Consider the following 6,633-nt stretch of genomic DNA (forward strand, 5'->3'; position numbering starts at 1 on the left):
CTATAAAATGGGGATTGATTTCCCAAGTAAATAAAAATCATTATTCTTATTTTGTAGTCAAACTTTACACAGTATGCACAGTTCATTCTAGAAAAAAGAGACTAAATAATGACTCCCAGACCCTTCTAATCCAAAGGATTGTTAGTAAAAACAATAGGGGTCATGAAGGCTGCACACTAATGTATACTGCAGTAACTGCTATCCCCTTCCTGTAGAACAGATTTCAGGTATTAGCTGTAAGAAAAAAGAGGGGCTATTAACTTTGGCTTTATGAGATGATGAAATTAAGGCAGCATTACTTGGTAATAAGTTTTTCAGCAGTGAAAAACTTGTCACTAGCCTTGTTTCCTTTAAAATTCATTTAAGAAGACATAACCATTATTCCAGGACATAGAAGAAAAAAATAAAATGTATGGTTCCCATATGGTTCAATAATAATCATAACCACTCTATAACTCTCTTAGAGTCTGACAAAATATATCAAAGGAGAAAAAAGGGGCCCCTGTGAAAGGTGCATTGGATGAGGGGGTGTTTGACAAAGATATTATGGGGCCAGAAAGAAAGATCAAGAGCACATTTTTACTTTGCAAAACCAACTTAGAGACCCTTAGGTAGGTGGCTTATACTCATGTAAAATACCAGCCAATCCATCAACATATTTTTTAAAGTACCCACTAATGATTTATAGTTAATGCTGAGTGAACTGGAACACTGCAACTGGAACTACTTAAATTTTTCTGACTTCTGAAATGTAATTATATTGGTACACACAAGGAATTAGCAACAGTATCATGATCCTTGAGACAACAATGTGTTACCCATTGAATTAGTCTGTCTGTCTGGGTAGTAAATCATGTCCTTGTCTAACAAGCTAGATAAGCATATCTTACTCAGCCAGAGAGCTTGGAAAGTTCAGATGGAAATCATTTACAAAATACAAGTGGGAAACCACAATCACTACCAAAAGAAGGGAGAAAATAGAGAAGAGGGGGGAAAGGGGAGAGGAAGGGAGGGGGGAGTTCTTTTTTTTTTTTTTTAAATGTTTTATTTTATTTCTAGGAAAGAGAGAGAGAGACAGCGTGAGCAGGGGAGGGTCAGAGAGAGAGGGAGTCACAGACTGAAACAGGCTCCAGGCTCTGAGCTGGCAGTCAGCACAGAGCCCGACGCGGGGCCCGAACCCACGAACCGCGAGATCATGACCCGAGCGAAAGTCGGACGCTTAACCAACTACGCCACCCGGGCGCCCCGGGAGGGGGGAGTTCTATAGGAAGTAGCATTTTAAAAGGGCTTTCTTAGAAAGACAAGGAACCTTTCTACTCCAAAAGAACCACTCCTTGACTACCCAACCACTATCACATAATGTCTATCTGTCTCTCTCTTGTGCACCCACATGCACTAAACCTCACAATCTCTAGGTCAAGTGGTGAGATATCTATCCATTCATCTACGTCAAAAAGCAAAATTCATATTAGTTTGTAAATAGCATAGCAATAAATTTTAGGGGCAAGGGAGAAGGAAAATGAGAAGTAATAAATATTAAGCTAAAAACTTTTCCTCTAAGATCAGGAACACGATGAGTAAGCCCACTCTCAAGAATTCTATTCAACATAAAACTGAAGGTCCTAGCCAGAGCTAGTGGGCAAGAAAAAGAAATAAAAGGCATCCAAATTGGAAATGAAGTAAAATCATCTCTGTTTGCATATGACATGATCTTATATGTAGAAAACCCTAAAGACTCTCTCCCCAAAAAATGTTAGAACTAATAAACAAATTCAGTAAAGTTGCAGGACATAAAATCAACATACAAAACTCAGTTGCATTTCTATACACTAAAAACAAACTCTCTGAAAAAGAAATTAAGAAAGTAATCCCATTTACAATAGCATCAAAAATAATAAAATACTTAGGAATAACACTAACCAAGGAAATGAGAGATCTGCACATTGAAACTATAAGATATTGACTAAAGAAATTAAAGACACAAATAAATGGAATGATAGCCTATGTTCTTGGATTGCAAGAATTAATTTTGTTAAAATGTCCATACTACCCAAAGCAAACTACAGATTCAATGCAAGCCTTATCAAAATCCCATTGGCATTTTCACAGCAATAGAAAAAGCAATCCTAAAATTCATATAGAACTAAAAACGACAATGAATAGTCAAAACAATCTTGAGAAAAAAGAACAAAACCAGAAGCACTGCACTTCCTGATTTAAAACCATATTACAAAGCTATAGTAACCAAAACAGTATGATACTAGCAGATAAACATAGACCAATAGAACAGAATAGAGGGTTCAGAAATAAACCCAATTATATATGGTCAACTAATCTCTGACAAGGATGCCAAGAACACACAATGGGGAAATGACAGTCTCTTCAGTAAATGTTCTTGGATATCCACATGCAGAAGAATGAAACTGAACCTGATTCCTTGCATGTGACACCAAAAGCACAGGCAATAAAAGCAAAAGAAAACAACTGAGACTACATCAAACTATAAAAGCTTCTGCACAGCAAAGGAAATAATCAACAGAGTGAAAAAGCATTCTACAGTATAGGAGAAAATACATGCAAACCATATAGCTGATAAGAAGTTAAATTATCCAAAATATATAAGGAACTCATACAACTCAATAGCAAAAAGAAGAAAACAACAACAACAACAAAACAGAAACTAATAAGCCAATTAAGAATGGACAAAGGACCTGAATATATAAATGACTGACAGGTACATAAAAAGATGCTTGACAACTAATCGGGGAAATGCAAATCAAAACCACAATGAGATATCATCTCACATCTGTTATGATGGCTATTAACAAAAAGACAAAGGAGAGCAAATGTCGGTGAGGATATGGAGAAAAGGGAACCCTTGTACACTGTTGGTGGGAATGTAAATCGGTGCAGCCACAATGGAAAATAGTGTGGTAGTTCCTCAAAAAATAAGTAAAAATAGAACCACCATATGATCCAACAATCCTACTTCTGAGAATATATCTGAAGGAAGCAAAAGTCAGTATCTCATATAGATATCTGCACTCCAGTGTTCATTGCAATATTTACAATAGCCAAGACATGAAAACAATCTAATTGCCCAAAGATAGATGAATTGATAAATAAAATTTGATTTTATACATATATATATGAGAGAGATCACAGATATATGATATATATAATGCACAGATTATATATACATAGGTGCACATACTCACACACACACACATACACACACAGGGATATTATTAAGTCATAAAAAGAAGGAAATCTTGCCATTTGTGACAACACGGATAAACCTGGAGGGCATTATGTTAAGTAAAATAAGCCAGATGCAGAAAAACAAATATTGTCTGGTATTACTTCTATGCATAATCTTAAAAAAAGAGAAAGTTAAACTCATAAAAACAGAGTAGAATGATGGTGCTTGACAGGGGCTGGGGAAATGGGGAGATGTTGGTCAAAGGGTTCAAACTTTCAGTTATACGATGAATAAGTTCTGAGTATCTAACATACAGTATGGTGACTATAGTTAATAATACTATATTATATACTTCAAACTATGTTAAGAGTAGATCTTAAGGGTTATCACCAGAAAAGCACAAATATATCAAACCATCACATTGTATACTCTAAATATATATAATTTTACTTGTCAATCTATCTCAATAAAGCAGGGGGATAACAATAAAGGAGATTTTTTAGCACAGAAGTTGAGGAAACTTTCTTTTTAAAAAGTTTATTTATTTTTGAGAGATAAAGAGACAGAGTATGACTGGGGGAGGGCCAGAGAGAGAGGGAGACACAGAATCTGAAGCAGGCTCCAGGCTCCAAGTTGTCAGCAGAGCCTGATGTGGGGCCTTGAACTCACCAACCACAAGATAATGACCTGAGCTGAAGGCAGATGCTCAACTGGCTGGGCCACCCAGGCACCCCATACTGAGGAACCTTTCTATTCCCAAGGAATCATCTACCTCCAACCATCCAACTACTCCCCCACCCTCACCACACACACACACACACACACACACACAAATTCACAATCTCTAGATCAAATGGTGTACTGTCTATCTATCCATCCTATCCCAGCCATCCATCCATATAAGAAAACAAAATTTGTATCAATTATTAGATAGCATAGCAATAAATTAAGGGCAAAGGAAAGAGAAGATGAGAATAAATATTAAGGTAGTCAGATTGGGGATAGAGGCTCTCATAAAATTTCTCCTTCATTTTTAGGTTGCTCCTCATTCAGCTCCCAGTTTAAATATCAACATATATTTATATATTTAAAAAATAGATTATACATGCATAAATATATGTTTATAATAAATTATAATAATATCAATAAAGTTAATATATTAAAATACATTTATTATAAATATAATTACATTTAAATATTTAATTATATAATCAATAAATATAAAGTTAATAAGTATATAATCTATACAATGTATAAATTGTAGTGCTATGGATGGCAATGCTTTCACTGTTTGGTTTTTGTCCCTATCATTGATGGTACCTGGGAACACATGTACAAACCAAAGGGCAATGACACAAATGAAATTTAGAGCCTAGGAAAGAAACCAGATTCAGAAAGAAAAGACTCATACACACTTAAAATGTGAAGAGATATACTTTGTATGTGAGAGATATAAAACAAGTTCACACTGCTCATTAGAAAGAACATGATGAGTTCTAGAAGAGAAGTAGAGAAAGCTGTAAGGATTTTGTAAGGTTAGGGAAAGAATGAAAAAGAGTAGAAGAATAGAAGATAGGGTAGAATGGGACCAGAAAGAAGTATAACTTGTGGTGGGCCTCAACAAATAGGCAGGGTTTAGTCAGGTAGATAGGTGTAGAAAGGTGTTAAGATGATGAACAGAGCATGTTTAGGAAACTGTGAGTTGTCACATTTGGGGCTGACAGTATAAGGCAGGAATTATGGACATAGGCTCTTGAGACAGCCTTTCTGTATTAAAATCCTAGTGCTACCATTTGCAAGCTATGAGACTCTGGGCGAATCATTTGGTCTTCCATAAACCTCATTTCCCCCCTCTGTAAAATGAGGAAGAATAATAGAAACCTACATGGCTGCTGTGTGTATTTAATGAGATAATACATGTAAAACCACTTGGAACAGTATCTGACATCCAATAAGTGCTCAACAAATGTTAGCCATTTTTTATTTGGATGAAGTGCAAAGGATTTAAGGCTGGAAGAGCAGGTCGGAACCATATTTTGGAGAACTTGTGATGCCTGACTTGAGGGTTAGTAATTAAATCAAAATGAAGGAAGTATTGAATAACAGTGTCAGAAAGGAAGACAAATTTGTGTCACTTTGTGGTAGATTTATAACAACTCTAGTTACCTGGTAATGCAAAGGGCTGGCTTGTGAAAGAGTTGTTACCATCAATAGAAGGGTTCAAGCACATCTGGTCAACCAAATTCAAGGGTGTTATAAATGGGAGTCAGACAGTAGGTCAGTGTTTGTCAAACTAAATGTCCTCTAAGATCCCTTTCACCTATAAGTTGATTTAGGATAAAGAAACTAGGAACAATATGGAGGAAAGACTTGTGCAAGTCACTATTAGGGACATGAAGCCATGAGGAACTATTCAAGTAAGAGAGGGTAGTACAGGGGTGGCAATGGCGGAAGGTGAGAACACACTGTTTAGGAAGATTACTGTTCTAGAGTGTCAGAACTGGAAAGGACTGCAGAAATCAACCAGTCAGTCCAGCTTCCTCATTGTAAAGACAGGTAAATTAAAAATCTCAGATTGGGGAAATGATTTATAGAGGTAAATTTAAAAGGGGTGAGCCTAAAGTCAGGGGAGCCAGCCAGGAATCCAGAAATCCAGAAATTAAAACAAGAGGAGATTCAAAAAGGGTGGAAGTAGCAGGACTTGAAAGAAAGGAAGTGGACATGGGAGCTGTTTTGAAGGAAGAAAGACCACAAGGGTGGTAACTAATTGGATATAGGGGATGAGTAATCAGTTACTCCAAGATTTCAATGCTAGTCTAGTGGGAAGCAGAAGGCTAAGGACATAGCCTGTTTGGCAAGGGGAAGACAACAAGTTCCATTTTAGACATATTGGGGTTTGGGATTTAAAAAGAAGGGAAAATAGACACTGTCCATCAGATAGTTGAAGAGTCTAGAGCTCTGATAGAAAGGTTAAGGCAAGAGATTTGGGAGTCATGAGATCTCATCATTGCACTTTCTTGAGGAAATAGGAGAGATGCAAAGAGAGAGAGAGAGAGGAACTGGAGAGAGGCAAAGAGAGCAAGCAGGAGGCTGACCACTGAGCCTTGAGAGATACCCACAAGGTGGGGATAGGCGAGGCAGTTGAATCACAAAGAGAACAGACAAAACAGTGAAAAAGGGTCAAGAAACAAGATAGCTCAGTGCCACAGAAGTATGCTGGCAGCAGGTCTTTGAGAAGAGCAGACCAGTACCTTGGAAACAATGCCAATGACCAGCAATACCAAAGAGTGGTCAAAAAATTAAGTATAATATGGCTGTTTTAAAAATGCGGCAGCCCCATATATTCTGATTAAGAAAGATCTCCAGTATATGTAAGTTAAAAAAGCAAAGTGCAGAAGATTGTTTTAGTATGTGTAAAAGGCAAGATAAAG

This window comes from Hyaena hyaena, unplaced genomic scaffold, assembly GCF_003009895.1.
Source record: "Hyaena hyaena isolate Hyena2069 unplaced genomic scaffold, ASM300989v1 scaffold_1844, whole genome shotgun sequence".
In the NCBI taxonomy this organism is placed as follows: Eukaryota; Metazoa; Chordata; class Mammalia; order Carnivora; family Hyaenidae; genus Hyaena; species Hyaena hyaena.